Below are 19,677 nucleotides of genomic sequence, written 5' to 3'. Positions count from 1 at the left end.
TTCCCTCCAAAAATAGGTGAGAAAACACTCCCCAACTCATTCTGTGAAGCCATCATTACCTTCTTACCAAAACCAAGGAAATCACACCAAAACTGCAGGCAAGTATCTCTCATAAATATGTATACAAAAAATGTTCCATAAAATATTAAATGCAAAGTACACTGAATCCAACAAAATAAAAATAATTATACAACATGACCAAATGGGACTTATGCCAGGAATTCAAGGATGGTTCAACATCTGATATCAATTAATGTAATACATCATATCAAAAGAAAAAAAAATCATGTGAAGTTTGTAAAAGATGCATAAAAATCATTTAATAAAAATCCAAAAATCTTTGATGATGAAAACATTCAACAAACTGGTCATAGAAAGAAACTACCTGAACCTGTAAAGGAATGTCTACAAAACAAACAAACAAACAAAAACTGTTTAATATATTTATTATTATATTTATAATAACCTATGACATATTTAATAGTAAAAGACTGAATTCTTTCCTCCTAAGATCAGGAACAATATAAAGAATATTCACTTTCACCACACTTCTATTCAACATTATTTTGGGGACTCTATACAGGGCAATCATGTAAGGAAAAGAAACAAAAGTCATCCAAACTAGAAAGGAAGAAGTAAAAACAAACAAACAAACAAAAAATACCCAAAAATCTCTACCCACAGGTGACATATCCTGTGTATCCTAAGGACTCCATTAAAAAAACTATTCAAGGGTGCCTGGGTGGCTCAGTGGGTTAAAGCCTCTGCCTTCGGCTCAGGTCATGATCCCAGGGTCCTGGGTTCGAGTCCCGCATCAGGCTCTCTGCTCAACAGGGAGCCTGCTTCCTTTCCTCTCTCTCTGCCTGCCTCTCTGCCCACCTGTGATCTCTGTCAAATAAATAAATAAAATTAAAAAAAAACTATTCAAAATAATAAATGAATTAGCACTTTGGCAGAATATAAGATCCATTATACAAGGATCAATTGCTTTTCTACATAATTGTGTCAAACATTCTGAATGTGAAATTAAGAAAACAGTTCCATTTAAAATATCTTCAAAATAATACTCAAAAATAAATTTTACCAAAGAAATGCAAAATGTTATTCTTTGAAAAACAGAAAGCATTGCTGATATAAGTTAAATAGACAAGTTAAAAAGCACCTGTTTTATGAATCAGAAAATATTAACTTGTTAAATGGCAATAACTCCAAACTGACAGTCAGTGCAATCCAAATAGTAGCATGGCTAACTTTGTAGAAATTGGCAAGGTGACTCTAAAATTCCTATGGAATTGCAGGGTACCCACAATGAGGTACCACTTCTCTTCCGCTAGGTGACTCATCCACTAGTCACCCACTAGAGTGACTAGAAACAAAAAGTCAGATAATAATAAGAGTTAGCAAGGATTTGAGGAAACTGGTAACTTCATTAACTGCTGGTAGGAATAAAAAATGATACAGTCACTTTGGTGCAGTCTGGCAGTTTATCAAGCAATTAAGCAAAGTTCCCATTTGACCCAGCAATTTTCCCCCTAAGTATAAACCTAGAATAAATGAAACCTATGCCCACATAATAACTTTTACATAAAAGTAGCAGTATTCATTATTCATAATAACCAAAATATAGAAACAGGTCAGTGCCCATCAACAGATAATGGATCAATAAAATATGGTATATCTATACAATAGGTCATAACATCTTTTCATCTGAGGATTCCTCAGGGAGCAGCCACTGTGTGTTTGTTTGTTTCTTGTAGAAAGGTGGAAGCTGAAGAAAAATAAAAAGAAACAAAAAACCTTTTAAAGCCTCTGACTGGAACTAGCATCCAATCCAACACTCATTTCCATTCACATTCTAATAGTTAAGTAGCTAAATCCTGAATCAATGAAGCACAGATATTTTCCTCTACTTAATACAGTGGTAGACACTGCAAAGCCCTGTAGCAAAATACAGGGACGTATAACCCTGTTAAAGGGAAGAAGAACTGTGAACAAGAATCCAGTCTGACATAGTCCAAATTATGGGTATAATTCCAGTCTATCTCCAAGGTTTTCTCCCTAGAATTTATTTTTTTTTCTCTTCTCATAGGCTTCAATGTAAATATGGAAGTAACTTAGCTTCAAACATGCAGTTCAGGATGAAGTACTTAGAAATGTCAAAGCTGCAGAATAGAAGGAACCTGGGTGTCAGGATTTCCTCTTGAAGCAGAGTTGAACTGTAAGCTTAGATTTCTGAGTGGTTTATGAGAGATAATTTACTGCTATGTTATTAAAATCTCCATATTTTGGATGATCTTAAAGTATGCTAAACTTAATTAATACAATTAATATCATCTTGATGTGGCTGATCTTATCAAAAAGTGTCAGAAATAAATTGAGTGCTATCAGACTTACAGTAAAAAAGCAGACTATATGAACTATAACTGAACATATTAGTAAATACAGACACATTTGTTTTATTCCTGAGTGTGTAACAATGAAAATTAAATCTGCTATATAATAAACTGCAAGTATAATGAGTATTGTCAAAGTCAAAGATTAGGGTATAACAAGGGAGACCTAACTAGTCTGTAGAGTTAAGAAAGCTCTATCTAAATAAGTGATGTTTAAAATTATTCCTAAAGGCAGAATAGTAATTACCTAGGTAAAAGGGTAAAGGATGAAAGGTGTTCCAAACACAGAGAAAACCAAATTGTTTAATGACCCAGAAACAAGAAAGAACTTGGCATATTGAAGAAATAAAATGCATCCTAATGGCCAGAATTCAAAGAATAAGGGAGGAAGATTGGAAGATGAGGCCAGATCTTAGGAGCTCATATTAAAGATACAGAACTATAGAAAAGAAAAGAAAAGTTTCAGAACTGTAAACACAGCTTCCAACTAGGTATGATAAATAATTTTTAAGTTTTAATATTTTCAGAAAACAGATAATTAGATTTTTCTGATTAAGATAGATAATTCAGCCTGGGCCATGTTGGAATGGTCATTCCTTTAATATATTTAAGTGGGAACATTCAAAGAGTTGATGGTCTGGATGGGGACTCAGTGAACATTTCAACAGGTCATATTTGTTTTATAGTTACTGTCATACAGATGATAACTTAATAAAGGTACAGCTGATCAGTTTTCATTAATTATGTATTTATAAATTTGTCTACTTACTATGATGTGTTTGTGACCCCAAAATCAATAACCATTGGTATTTTTCTGGGAAAGTTCCAGAGCAACAAAAAAAGTCACATGGCCAGACTCCCAAGTTCCTAGCTGAAGTAGCATATGGTGATACTTTGTCTTCTTGTTTCAGGTCTCATACTGTAAACAGAAGTACTTCCCATGGTCTATTAAGTGGCTCATATTTTGATGGTGATTTCAATATTTAAAATGGCCCCAAGCATAGTGCTGTCTAGTGTCCTTACCAGCTAAGAAAACTGTGATGTGCCTTATAGAGAAAATATATATATTAAATAACTGTTCAGCCAGGAGTTATAGTCCTGCTATCCATGAATTCAATATTAATAAAATAGCAATATAGTTAAACAAGGTGTCTTAAACAGATAAAACATATAAAACAGTAATGTTTTGATCAATTAACAAAAATCCTTCATCCAGAAGCTTAAGAAAATTCATTGTATTTCCACTAATGTCAATAACTCAGTATTCACTAATTCAGACTTGGCAGTGACATTATTCTAAATAATGAGAATAAAATGTAAATAAAATGTAGAGTTTCTTATATTTGCATGTCTATCCTTAAGGATGTAAGAATTTAAATTTAGAACTTTGAGAATGTTTATGAGCATTGACTTTATAGGTAAGTTTTACTGAGGTCAGAATTGTGTTATATATTTCCACTGGCTTTCAATATAGTTGATTGTGTGTTCTTATATTCTCCCTCAAATAACATTTAATCATCCATATATGTATTTTTTAATGACTAAAAAGAAAAATGTGTAATTAACAGAATATACATGGGAAACATACAATTCAAAGGTAATAAAAGTTTTTGAGAACAACTGGCAAGAGTAGACAAATTTCAATAAAGTCTATTTATCACACATAGTTAGAACTTTTACTCATTAATTGATATGTGAAATATTCTTTAGTTTCTAGTAAAATTGCTTTTGTTGAAATTTTAAGGAAACTAAAGAAAAAACACTGGTTGACCTGATTTATCTCATAATTAATACACTAATTCATTGTGGAATACAGCTTCATTGAACATTATTTTAAAATAGTACAACTTCACAGACTGAAATACAAAGCAAATGGACTAATATTTGGACCAAATTATTTCTATCATTCTTTTTCAGGCTTCGTATTACATGGATATAAAATTATTTAAAATTAATTATAAAAAAAGTAAATTCCTTTAAGAATATAAACATTAATTTGTGCAAAATGCTATCTAAAAAGTTAAATTTAGGAGACCAAAGATAACGAAGACTCAAAAATGGTTCCTTACACCTGAAAGTCTCTCAAATATCCTTTATTTTTAAAGGTCTTCATAAACAGGCATAGAAAAATGCATGTAAACATCTTGATTCTGGTTTAGTAGCTAAGCTTCAATGTCTTAATGTCCTCAATATAAATTCAGTTTTAAGTTTTGGTTTTACTTTATTTTTTTTTTTAGGCTTTAGTACATTTTTTTAAATTTTTTATTTTTTCAGCATAACAGTATTCATTATTTTTGCACCACACCCAGTGTTCCATGCAATCCATGCCCTCTCCAATACCCATCACCTGGATCTCCCAACCTCCGACCCCCCTGCCCCTTCAAAACCCTCAGATTGTTTTTCAGAGTCCATAGTCTCTCATGGTTCACCTCCCCTTCCAATTTCCCTCAACTCCCTCTCCTCTCCATCTCCCCTTGTCCTCAAGATCAAAAGCTTCTGCACAGCAAAGGAAACAGTCAACAAAACAAAGAGGCAACCCATGGAATGGGAGAAGATATTTGCAAATGACAGTACAGACAAAAGATTAATATCCAGGATCTATAAAGAACTCCTCAAACTCAACACACACAAAACAGACAATCATATCAAAAAATGGGCAGAAGATATGAACAGACACTTCTCCAGTGAAGACATACAAATGGCTATCAGACACATGAAAAAATGTTCATCATCACTAGCCATCAGGGAGATTCAAATTAAAACCACATTGAGATACCACCTTACACCAGTTAGAATGGCCAAAATTAGCAAGACAGGAAACAACATGTGTTGGAGAGAATGTGGAGAAGGGGGAACCCTCTTACACTGTTGGTGGGAATGCAAGTTGGTGCAGCCACTTTGGAGAACAGTGTGGAGATTCCTCAAGAAATTAAAAATAGAGCTTCCCTATGATCCTGCCATTGCACTACTGGGTATTTACCCCAAAGATACAGATGTAGTGAAAAGAAGGGCCATCTGTACCCCAATGTTTATAGCAGCAATGGCCACAGTCGCCAAACTGTGGAAAGAACCAAGATTCCCTTCAACGGAAGAATGGATAAGGAAGATGTGGTCCATATACACTATGGACTATTATGCCTCCATCAGAAAGGATGAATACCCAACTTTTGTAGCAACATGGACAGGACTGGAAGAGATTATGCTGAGCGAAATAAGTCAAGCAGAGAAAGTCAATTATCATATGGTTTCACTTACTTTAATATTTTTTAAGCTTTAAACTAACTCAAAGTATAAATTCACATAGTATAGTCAATGAGTTATATGTGACATTAAAGATAACAGCAGTCTCCTGGTCCTTTCTCCCTTCTCCTACTTCCAAGAGGAAAATACTTTCATTCTTTTAGATGAAAATAATATTTACCTCCATATAATTAAATAGTATCTTTAAATTTTCAAACTCTGGCATCCTCATATGGAAAAATTGGAGATTCAGTTGTCTTTCCTTTCCTCTTTCTCCTATTTTATGATTGCTTCCACTTTCTTTAAAAATACTTACTCTGCAAATAGAGTAATTCTCAAATTAGTTATCCCTTTGGCCTCACCCCACTCCCTGTGAGACCTGTGTGAAACAGGGCACTGTGCCAGTGACTAAAAAATAATTACTTCTCTCTTTTTTCTAAAGAATTTCTTTTTTAAATCATTTTTACAGACAGCAAAACAGTGTTTGAAAACAAAAGTGTAATGATAATAATAACATTATTTTCTATGCAATGTATCTTAAAAGGTGGCACTGAGGGGTGCCCAGGTGGCTCAGTCAGTTAAGTGTCTGCCTTTGACTCAGGTCATGATTCCCTGGTCTTGGGATTGAGCCCCACAACACACTCTCCACGTAGTGGGGAGTCTGCTTCTCCCTCTCCTTCTGTGTGCCAGCCCACTTTTGCTCTCTTTCTCAAATAAATAAATAAAAACTTAAAAAAAAAAAACAGGGGGCATCGATATTTAAACAGCTTGCTTTTTTAAAAAATAAACATATAATAATACTTTTTTAAATTTAAATTCTAGTTAGTTAACATATAGTATAATATTAGTTTCAGGTTGCTTTTTAAAAATGTAAATTCAGCTTGAGGGAAGGTCCAAGATGACAGTATAGGAAGAACATGAATGTACTTCCCTTACAGTCATATCAGATCCATATATATATATATATATAGAGAGAGAGAGAGAGAGAGAGAGAGAGAGCAATTCCTCCTGAAGAAGAACTGAGGGAGGACTGAACAACTCCTGCATAACAGAGGGCAGAAGGACAAATACAGAAAAGGAGGAGAGATGGAGAAACAGAGACACTGTAATGATGGGAACCCCACCCCTAATGCTATGAATTGCAGAGGGATAATGCTGAGAGACAAGAAGCAGATTTGTCTGCCCTGGGACTAGAACAAAAGGCATGATTTGAATAAGCAATTCACATGTAAAGGAACTAACTATCTCCCAACAGTGGTGGGACCTTCTAGAACTCTCTCTAGTGTTAGAGGGGCTGGTGAACTTTACTGTTTGTTTCCCCTCTATTTGGTAGCATACACAGAAGCAGGGTCCAGATTCCTTAGGCAGCCTCTCAACTCAGTGAGTTCTGTGCCTCTAGTCCATAACAGACCCAGATATCTTGGAGCATGAAAAGGAACTGCATTTGAAAAGGAACTTCATTTTAAAACAGCAAATGGAATATAAAGGAACCAGCCCTAAAACTTTGCCAAGTAGCAGAGGAGTTGCTGCAACTCTTTCCAGGCTCAGAGGAGCTGGTAAATGCATTTATGTTCCCCTCCATCTTGATAGTACAGATGGGAACTGGGTCTGGGCCATATCTGGCCTACCATATCAGCAAGCCCCAGGTCCCTAGCAAACAACAGCCCCTCTCATTTCCCAAAGTACCTTCCTTACTCATTCTCCCTGAGCTCCAGCACTCCAAAGAAAGCATCCACAGTGCAGTACATACAGGGACATCTCTGGACAGTGTCCACTACAGATATAGTCATCTTGACAAAGCTACACAGTTGTAAAGCTTTCTAAAAACACTCCAGGCCTTCACCCATATTGGACTATATTGGACTCCTTAGGGTACTCTTTGCACAGAGCACCCTTGGACCTCACAGCACACACCTGCTTCTACTCAGTGTTGCCTTGCCTAGAGTGCCCCAGGAGCTCATAGAACATGCACACTTTGGCTCCAGCCACCCTACCAGGGTACCCCCTATGTGGAACACCTAGGACTTCCAGGTTCACAATTCACCTTCAGCTGTTCACCCAGAGCACCCTCTACAGAAGAGCCACTGGACCACTTTGACTCATGTTGACTTCAACTTCGGCCATTCCACCAGGATGGCCCCGTGCAGAGTGCCCCAGAACACTCAGCCTTTGACCAGTATAGCTCCAGCCCACCAGCCAAACTACCAGGCACATGTGATCCACACGTGAGATGTACTTATGCAAGGCCATCACTTCAAGTCTAGGAGAAGTAACTGTTCTGTCTAATTTATAGAAGAAAACACAGAGAATCAAACAAATTGAGGAGACAGAAGAATAAGCTCCAAATAAAGGGACACACAAAATGTCAAAAAAAAAAAAAGAGCTAAATGAAACAGAAATAAGCAATCTATCTGATAATGAATTCAGAGTAATGTTCATAAAGATGCTCACTGAACAGGAGAGAAGAGTTGATGAATTAAGTGACAACTACAACAAAGGGTTTTAAAAAATCAGAGTAGAAAAAAGAATCAGAGTAGAAGAATACAATAACTAAAATTAAAAAAAAATACACTAGGGGGAATCAACATTAGATTAAACAATTAAGAAGAACAGATCAGCAATCTGGAAATCAGGGTAATGGAAAACACCACAGCAGAATAGCAGAAAATAAATAGATAAAAATGAGGATAGGTTAAGAGATCTCTAGGACAACATTATGCATACTAAAATTCATATTTTGGAGAGCCTAGAAGGAGAAGAGAGAGAAAGGGGAAGAAATATTATTTGAAGAAATAATAGGAAATTTCACCAAACTGGGAAAGGAAACAGACTATCTGGTCCAGGAAGTACAGACAATAGCAATCAAGGTAAACCAAGGAGGTCCACGCCAAGAGCCATAATAATTAAAATGTCAAAGATTAAAGATAAAGAATCTTAAAATTACCAAGAGAAAAACAACTAATTACACATAAGGGAAACTTCATAAAGCTATCAGCTGCTCTTCAGCAGAAATTTTGTAAGCCAGAGGAGAGTGGCATAATATATACAAAGTGCTAAAGGAAAAAAAAAATACTGTAACCAAGAATATTCTACCTGGCAAGGTTATCATTCAAAATTGAATAAACAATAAAGACTTCCCCAGACAAACAAAAGTTAAAGGAGCTCTTCACCACTAAACTGACCTTATAAGAAATGTTAAAGAGAATTCTTACAAGAAATGTTAAAGAGAATTCTCTAAATAGAAAAGAAAAGGTCATTAAATACACACACATACACACAGATACATATATGTATGTGTATATATATATATATATATATATACACATATATATACACAAACACACATACGTGTATATATAATATATTTTATATATATATTTTCTCTCTTCATATATATATGAAGAGAAAAATATTTCACAAGTAAAGCAAATGTACAGTAAGGCAGTGGATCAATCACTTGTAAAGCTAGTATGAAATTTAAAAGACAAAAGTAGTAAAATCAATTTTATGTAAAATTAGTTTAGACATTCACAAAATGAAACAATGCAAAACGTGACATTATATACATAAAATGTGCAGAAGGGGGGTAAAAATGTTCTTTTGTAACATACTCAAACTTAAGCAACCATCAACTTAATATAGACTGTTATATATTTATAATGTTAAGTATGAACCTAATGATAATGATAAACATCACACTAAGGAAGTCATTAATCACAAAGAAATACAGCAAGAGAAAAAAAAAAAAGAAAAGAGGACTACAAAACAACCAGAGACAATAAAATGGTAATAAGCACATAATTACCAATAATTACTTTAAATGTTAATGTTCTCAATGCACTAATCAAAGGCAAATGTGAAAGAACAAATAAAAATGTAAAACCCATCTATATGCTACCTACAAGTGACTCACTTCAGACCGAAAGATACATAGATACTGAAAGTGAAACACATGAAAAATATATTTCATACAAATGGAAACAAAAAAAAGAAAAGCCAGGATCGCAATACATAAACACAGCAGATTTTAAACAAAGACTGTAAGAAACAAGGTGTATTACATTATGATTAAGGAAACAATCCAACAAAAGGATATAACAATTATAAATATACCGCCAACAGAGAAGCACCTAAATACATAAGGAAAATATAAACAGACATAGAAGTAAAAACTGACAATAACATAATAATAGTAAAGGGCTTTAACTTCCCACTTAAATCAATGGATAGATCATCCAGAAGGAAAATCAAGAAAAAAATGGTGAGGGGCACCTGGGTGGCTCAGTCATTAAACGTCTGCTTTCAGCTCAGGTCATGGTCCCAGCGTCCTGGGATTGAGCCCCACATAGGGCTGCTTGCTTCATGGGAAGCCTGCTTCTCTCTCTCTCACTCCCCCTGCTTGTGTTCCCTCTCTCACTGTGCCTGTCTCTCTGATTAATAAATAAATAAAATCTTTTAAAAATTTTTTTAAAAATTTAAAAAAGAAAAAAAATGATGACTTTGAAGAATACATTAGACCTAATGGATTTAAAGATATATACAGAACATTCCATCCAAAATTAAAGCACACCTTCTTTTCAAGTTTACATGGAATATTCTCCAGAACAGAATCCATGTTAGGCCATAAAACAAGTCTCAATAAATGTAGGAAGACTCAAATCATATCAAGCATCTTTTCTCACCACAATGGTATGAATCTAAAAATCATTTACAAGAAAAAAAAAAGAAGAAGAAGAAGAAGAACTACAAGAAACAAACCATGGATACTAAGTAACATACTATTAAACAACCAATGGATCAACAAAGAACTCTAAGAGGACAGAAATAGAGAGAGAGAGAGAGAGAGAGATGAAAGCACAACAGTCCAAAATCTTTGCTAATTAAAAACAGTTCTAAGAGAGAAGTTTATAGTGATATAGGCATGCCTCAAGAATAAAAAATTGTAACAATCTAATTTTATATCTTGATAAAATAAAAATAAGCAAAGCTCAAAGTTAGATGGAAGAAATGAATAAATATCACAGTGAAAATAAATGTATAGAGACTAAAATTAATAGGAAAGATCAAGAAAACTAAGAGCTAGTTCTTTGAAAAGATAAAAAAAATTGATAAGACCTTGACAGACTCATCAATAGAGGACTCAACTGAAATCAGAAATGAAAGAGAAGTAACAACCAACACCACATAAATATAAAAAAATAAAAAATTAAGAGACTACTATGATAATTATACACCAATAAATTGGATGACCTAGAAAAAATGGATAATTCCTAGAAACATAGTCTTCCAAAATTGAATCAGAAAAAAATACAAAATTATTAATTATTATATATATAATTATAAAATTGATCAATAATTTAAAAAAAAATCCTAACAAACAAAAGTATAGAACCAGATAGCTTCATAGGAAATTTTTACTAAACGTATAAAGAGGAGTTAATACCCGTTGTCCTAACTAGGAAAAAAAAAAAGTACAAGGAACAAAATCTTCCAAACTTATTCTATAAGACCAGCATTAACCTGACACTACCCAAGACTACAAAAAAAGAAAACTATAGGTCAATATCCCTGATGAACATGGGTGCAAAAAGATAGATTTTTTTTTAAAGATTTTATCTATTTATTTGACAGAGAGAAATCACAAGTAGGCAGAGAGGCAGGCAGAGAGAGAGGAGGAAGCAGGCTCCCTGCTGAGCAGAAAGCCCGATGTGGGGCTTGAACCCAGGACCTGGGATCATGACCTGAGCCGAAGGCAGCGGCTTAACCCACTGAGCCACCCAGGCGCCCCAAGATAGATTTTTTTTAAAGATTTTTTATTTATTTATTGAGAGAGAGGCAGTGAGAGAGAGCATGAGCGAGGAAAAGGTCAGAGAGAGAAGCAGACTCCCCGTGGAGCTGGGAGCCCGATGCGGGACTCAATCCCGGGACTCTGGAATCATGACCTGAGCCGAAGGCAGTCGTCCAACCAACTGAGCCACTCAGGCGTCCTGCAAAAAGATAGATTTTAACAAAATTTTAACAAGTCAAATTGAACAATAGATTCACCATGATACAGTGGTATTTATTCCAAGGAGGAAAGGATGGTTCAATATCCACAATTCAATCATGATATATCACTTTAACAAAATAAAAGATAAAGACTATATGATCATCTCAATAGATACAGCAAAAACATTTGACAAATTTAAACATCCATGCATGATAAAAACTTCAAAGTGGGCTTAGAAGAAACATACTTAACATAATAAAGGTCATATATGATAAACACAGCAAATATCATACTCAGTGGTGAAAACTGAAGGTATATCCTTTAAGATCAGGAAAAAGACGAGGATGTACATTCTTGCACTTTTATTCAACATAGAACTGGAAGCCCTGACTGAAGCAATCAGACAAGAGAAATAAAAGACATATATTGGTAAGGAAGAAGTAAAACTATCAGTATTTAAAGATGACATACTATATAAATAAAATTGTAAAGACTCAAACAAAAAAATCTAGAATAAATGAATTCAGTAAAGTAGCAAGATACAAAATTAGTATACAGAAACCTGTTACATTTCTGTACACAAATAATGAAATAACAGATAGAGAAATAAAGAAAGCAATCCTATTTTCAACTGTACCAAAAAGGGGGAGGGGGCAAAAACTATGAATGAATTCAACCAACAAGGTGAAAGACCTACATTCTGACAACCATAAACCACTGATGAATGAAACTGAAGATGACATAAACAAATGGAAATATACCATGCTCATGGATGGGGATAATTAATATTGTTAAAATGGCCGTACTAGCAAATAAATTTACAGAATCAATACAAGCCTTATCAAAATATCAATAGTATTTATCACAGAACTGGAAAAAATAATCCTAATAGCTTTATGGAACCACAAAAGACCCTGAATAGCCAAAGCAACCTTGACAAGGAAGAAAAATACTGGAGGTTTCACAATCTCAGCTTTCAAGATATACTATAAAACTATAGTAATCAAAACAGTGTTGTTCTTGCACAAAAACAAACACTTAAATTAATGGGACAAAATAGAGATCTCAGAAATAAACCTGCACTATATGGTCCATTGATCTATGACAAAGGAGCTTAGAATATGCAATGAGGAAATGGCGGTCTCTTCAATTCATAACGTTGTGAAAACTGGACAGCTACATGCAAAGGATTAAACTGGACTACCTTTTTACACTGCATACAAAAATAAACTCTAAATGTTTTAAGACCTAATGTGAGACCTAAAACTGTAGAACTCTTAAAACATAGACACTAATAACTTTGACATATGACATATGGCAATACCTTTCTAGATATGTTTTCTCAGATAAGAGAAACAAATATAAAAATAACTTATTAGGATTACATGAAAATAAAAAGCTCTTGCACAGTAAAAGGAAATCATTAAGAAAATATAAAGGCAACATCCTGAATAGAAGTAATTTGCAAATAATATATAAGAGGTTAGTCTAAAATATATAAAGAACTTATATGTCAGCACCCAAAAACAATCTCATTAAAAATCAACAGTCTCAACAGACATTTTCCCAAAAAAGGTATACAGGGGGCCAACAGACACATGAAAAGATGCTCAACATTGCTAATTATTAAGAAAATGTGAATTAAGCTATAATGAGATAACACCTTACATTTGTCAGAATAGTTCATACAAAAAGATAAGAAATAACTGGGGTTAGCAAGAATGTGGAAAAAAAGAAAAGCCTTGTGCACCATTGTTGGGAATGTTAAGTATTTCAGCCACTGTGGAAAACAAGATGGAAAATTCTCAAAAAATTGAAAGTAGAAATACCGTATGATTCAGTAATTCCACTATAGGGTATTTATCAAGAACATGAAAACATTAACTAAAAAAGATATATGCACCCCTATATTTATTGAAGCACTATTTGTAAAAGCCAATATACAAAAGCAGCCAAAGTGTCCATTGATAGATTAATGGATAAAGTTGTTAATAAAATTATAATGAAATATTCCTCAGCCATAAAAAAGAATGAGATCTTGTCATTTGTAACAACATGGATAGACCTAGAGTATATTATGCTAAACAAAATAAGTGAGACACAGAAAGACAAATGCCATATGATTTCACTTATTTGTGGAATCTAAAAAAAAAAGCTTAAAAACTGAACAAATGCAACAGAAACAGAATTATAAATACAGAGAACAAATTGGTTGTCAGAGCAGAGTTGTGGAGGGTGTTAGGTAAAATAGCTAAAGAAGATTAAGAGGTACAAAGTCACAGGCATGAAAAGTACAGCATAGGCAGAGGACATAATATTATACATAGGGGGCGCCTGGGTGGCTCAGTGGGTTAAAGCCTCTGCCTTCAGCTCAGGTCATGATCCCAGGGTTCTGAGATGGAGCCCTGCATTGGGCTCTCTGCTCAGCGGGGAGCCTGCTTCCTCCTAATTTCTCTTTGTCCAAAGCAACATTCTTTTTTAGGTATGTCTCCAGAGGCAAGGGAAACAAAAGCAAAAATAAACTATGGGACTACATTGAAATGAAAACAAAACAAAACAAAAACTTCTGCAGAGCAAAACAAAGAATCAACAAAAGAAAAAGACAACATACTTAATGGAAGACGATATTAGCAAATGGCATATTGGATAAAGGTTTAGTATCCAAAATATATAACTTAATACCCAATAATAAATAATCTAATTTAAAAAATGGGCAGAAGATATGAACAGTTATTTCTCTGGAAAAGCCATACAGATATCTAATAGACACGTGAGAAGATACTCAACTTCATTCATCACTAGGGAAATGCAAATCAAAACCACAATGAAATTCGACCTCACACACACACACAGGATGGTTAAAATCAACAGAAGAAACAATAAGTATTGGTGAGGATGTGGAAAAAAGGAAACTTCTTGCACGATTGGTAGGAATGAAAATTGGTGCAGCCATTGTTGAAAACAGTATGAAGATTCCTTAAAAAAATTAAAAAATTGCCTCATGGTCTAGGAATTATACTACTGGACATTTATCCACAAAATACAGAAACACCTATTCATAGGGATATGAACATCACTATATTTATTATAGCATTATTTACAATAACCAACATATGGAAGCAGTTTAGATGTCACCAATCAATAGAGGAATAGATAAAGAAGATGTAATATGTATGTAACAGTGGAATAATATTCAACCATAATAAAGAATGACATCTTGCCATTTGCAACAACATGGATAAGCAATACAAGTCAGAGAAAGACAAATACCAGATGATCTCACACGTATGTGGAATTAAAGAAACAAACAAAAAAAGATAGCAATTAAAGAGTATATTTATGATGAAAAAAATATGAAGTGATAAAAGAAAAAAAATCTATATATGCCATATTTTCAACCTCACATTTGACAAGTCATAGATATTTGAAATTCCTTACCAATATATATGCTCAAACATTCTGGTTTAGCTTGAGATTTAAGCATAAATTTGTCATTATTTTTCTTGTTTATCAAATTTCTCATATGCATTAAAAAAGGCTATTCTTGGGTGTGGCTCAATTAGTAATTGCCCTTTGAATATGAATCTGTTGATACTGAAGACTAATGTGCTAAACATCTTAAACTCTTCACAATCAATAAAGTCTGTATTTCAGATGTCAGGTCACACCTTTTTGTACAATATCCACTTTGATGTCTGGCATAGGCTGCCAAACCCTCATATAGTGCAATCTTAAATGAGAACTTCTCTCAGCTTCTAAAAAGATATATAAATATATATATTTTTAAATCTCACTGATTTATATAGCACTACTCCCCCTAGCTGTGCTAATGCCACTTGAAACAAAATTAAGCTTGTTTCTATAATTTTCTTTTAACTTTCATAACACTTTTTCAGTCAATGTGCAGTTTCAAAATATTTTCTTAAAAACTGTCCTTTATATTGGTATTCAAAGGCTTAGCTTTCAAATGAGCATTGTGCTTTATATAACTAAGTAAAGCAAATTCTGAAAAAAAAATTGTCAGCTACTAGACAATTGAATGAGTATTGTACTCTGTATATGCCAATCTACAAGATATTTTGAAAATGTGAAATTCAAAAGCTAATGATGTACTGTATGGTGACTAACATAATAAAAAATAAAATAAAATATGCAGAATTCAGATAAATACATGATGAACTACTTGACTTATTTCACTTTGTTTTCTAGCCTGCAGCAGCAATGACTATTGCTTGTCATAGGCATTGCATTTATTTCCTTCTTTCTGCCATCCTGGCAAACTTGTGATTGAACTTCATAAATAAGAATCAACCTGGCAAGAGTGAGGTATCATTTCTTCTTCAGATTAGTTAGGGAAATAAGAGGTAATTTCCATATCTTCTCTTAACTCAAATAATTGGTTCTATGTTCAGGGACAAATATAACCATCAGAGGCTACGATGTATGAATTACTGTCACAAGAAAAAGCAAGGGAATATTAATTATTTCCAATGAACTAAGAGACAGATGGAGCCATTAAAACTTCAAGAAGTGGCCAAATATTATTAATTCATATGGCATTCATTATATCACTCCTGATCATACCAGATTCCTTTTGGTATTGTTAGATGTAATGTTCAAGACTATAAAGTTTTCAAGAAATTTCTATATGAAAAAATCTGCCTCGGCTGCAATGAATTAAGTTAAACAGCAAAGAGGAGACCTACAGCTGAGTTCAAGTCTCTTATCTGTCACTGTATTTTAGGAAAATATAAATATTACCTTCCTATGTATCAAGTTCCACTGTCAGGAGTAAGAAAGAAAATAAAAATATTAATTCAGATAATATAATAAAAAGGTTTATTTATATTGCTCCTTCCAACTCTGTATAAACAAAGTTGCTGGCTGGTTTCAAAAAAGTAGTTGTTATGCCATGGTACAGCATGATACATATTAGAGTCATTAAGGGTAATTACTTCCATTTGGTTGGTTGTACAGGAGATGAATAAAAATTCCAAATGTGTTATATTATTATTAATAGTGAGAATGGTATTATTACTCCTCTTAGTATGATTTATTAGGTGCCTAATATGTACAAGGCATCAGTTAAATGTTTTACATATATTTTACTTAATCTTCCTAACAAATCCAAAGATAGATATTGCTATTATTCTTTCATTTTAAATATTCATGATCAGATAATCAAGCAAAAGTTTTCAGCCAGTAAGATACATGGGATATTTTAATGGCTGAATTGTTGAATTCTGAGTTAATAGACAGAGGAAGATTAGTCATGACTATTTTTCTTAACCCAAATATGGTCATTTGGCAGGGCCAATTAATAGTGAGCACATATTATATGACACAGTGGTTGCTCCTTGCCATATTCTGAGTCTTCCCCTTTAATTACATATTCCCTTTCAAGCACTGGGAAAATAGTTTTCATGAGAAAAAATATTTCAAATATCAATTTCTAAGACATTCCCACTAGTATAATGCAAACCAGCATAACTCACAATAGAATGGATGTCATATTATTTTGTCTCTTACTGAAAAGATTTCATCTGAGTTTTATTTGAGAAAAGTGAGATTGGTTTTGATTTCAATACCTTGAATCAAACCTAAAGACAAAGTGAGAGTATGAACTGGAAAAACCTTATACAGTGTACTTTCATTTGCCTTGAGTAAGGCTAATGATTTACCTAATTTATAAAGTAATAGATACCCTGACCAAGTAGGTGAGCTATGTGGGTATTTCCCCTATCAGTAAGTTATGGTCCTCTCCAGGATGGGATGAGGATTCTTCCTTTATTCTTCTAGGCTGTATGAACAAAATGCCAAAACTTTTTAAATGTGAAAGTTGGGCAAACACATATATACATGTATACAAACACAGAAGTGACCCAAATGTTTTGTTGTAATATTTGGTAATAGTTTGTTGTTGTTGTTGTTTTTTAAGACTTATTTATTTATTTGTCAGAGAGAGAGAGAGCATGTGCGCACAAGCAGGCAGAGTGGCAGGCAAAGGCAGAGAGAGAAGCAGGGTCCCTGCCGAGCCATGAGCCCGATACAGGACTCGATCCCAGGACGCTGGGATCATGACCTAAGCCAAAGGCAACAGCTTAACCAACTGAGCCACCCAGGCATCCCCAGAAATAGTTTTTCATGTAATATTTCTATGTTTCAAAACATTAAGGTAAATAGAAATGTCTATATATATGCCATCAGTAAAAGTACTCATGTTTATTGTTTTTTTATGCTAAATAAATACTGCTTGTTCTATTTGTTTGTAAACTTTCACTCTGGTCAGAAGTGAATGTGCTTTAAAAAAAGAAAAAAAAAGAACTGAATGTACTTTCTGCTTTATTTCTTTTCCTTTCTTCTCTTTAAGTATTTTATTGAATAAAATCAGTAACACAGGGCTATTATAGAAAATGTGAGGGCCCCTGGGTGGCTCAGTGGGTTAAAGCCTCTGCCTTCAGCTCAGGTCATGATCCCAGGGTCCTGGGGTCGAGCGCCGCATGGGGCTCTCTGCTTGGCAGGGAGCCTGCTTCCTCCTCTCTCTCTGCCTGCCTCTCTGCCTACTTGTGATCTCTGTCTGTCAAATAAATAAATAAAATCTTAAAAAAAAAAAAAAGAAAGAAAATATGAATGGGACACAGAAAAAAAACTACCATGCTTCTAATCTAAGAACTGTCTTCATTAACAATACAGAAGCCAGCCACAGAAAGGGCAGGAAGGCAGCCAGACCTGAAGCGTGATTAGTAACAAGATGGTAAATACTTTGGGATACTTTCAAGCTTTTTCTCAGTCTCTCGTTACACTTTTCTCTGAATATCTTTACCTTTCTCATCTCCCACCCCACATGCAGTCTCAACCACATGGTAATAAAACATCTACTAAAATAACTAGCACACAATGAGTGCTAACTATGTGCTAAAATGTTCTTAATGCTTCACAGGTCATTGAATCCCAGCAATATGCCTATAAGGTAAATATTAATGGGATCTGGATTTTGAGAGGCAACGTTATCATAGAAGTTGGAGACCAGATTACTTTGGCTCAAATTCCAACCTGGCTGCTTCCTAGCTGTGTGGCCCTATGCAGTTACATGGCATCTCAGTACCTGGTCTCCTTTTCTTATAAGAGGTAATACTTCCTCCAAGTATTATGGATATTAAATAAGGTTTTTGCCAAATAAAACATTTTATTTTTTTATTTTATTTTTTTTTTAAGATTTTATTTATTTATTTGACAGAGAGAAATCACAAGTAAGCAGAGAGGCAGGCAGAGAGAGAGGAGGAAGCAGGCTCCCTGCTGAGCAGAAAGCCCGATGTGGGGCTCGAACCCAGGACCTGGGATCATGACCTGAGCCAAAGGCAGCGGCTTAACCCACTGAGCCACCCAGGTGCCCCCAAATAAAACATTTTAAATGTAGGAAAGGAACCTATGGCACAGCCAATGCCTGTTTCAGCGAGGATTGAAACGCAAGTATTTTTACATAAAGATTACAACCTCTACCTTATACTGCTATCCTGATCAAGGGCCATACCGCTAACATCCATGGACTCCACTGTATGCAGAAAAAAAAAAATGAGCCCTTGGGAAAAATATTAGAACATCTACACATATTTTATCTAAAAATTAATAAAGAAAAAATAAAATAAAAATTAACAAAGACATTGAGATGTATTAATATTTAATGTACAGTTTGTTACTATTGCTCTCATTGGCTCTAGGTGACCAGCCATCATTTACCATGATTCACAGGGATTCCCGAGTGTGAGTTCCACAGTGTGAAGCAACTTCAATCCTCCATTTGCCTTTGGAGCATTATAATGTGCCACTGTATGGACCTCGGGAAGTGTGTTTAAGTATTTTCACTTTTTTAAACTCCACTAACTCTCACAAAACTGTCATTAACTTAGAAAATTCTTTAATAATAAAAGATTATAATAAATATACAAAATGAAAAAAAATAAGTCAATTTACTGTGTGTGTCTGTGTGTGTGTGTGTGTATTTCTTATCTTAGTATGTGCTCTTCATTAACTACATTGCAGTGGCAAAGACACTAA

The sequence above is a fragment of the Lutra lutra genome, chromosome 3 (genome assembly GCF_902655055.1).
Source record: "Lutra lutra chromosome 3, mLutLut1.2, whole genome shotgun sequence".
Lineage (NCBI taxonomy): Eukaryota > Metazoa > Chordata > Mammalia > Carnivora > Mustelidae > Lutra > Lutra lutra.
This window is presented reverse-complemented; position numbering follows the sequence as displayed.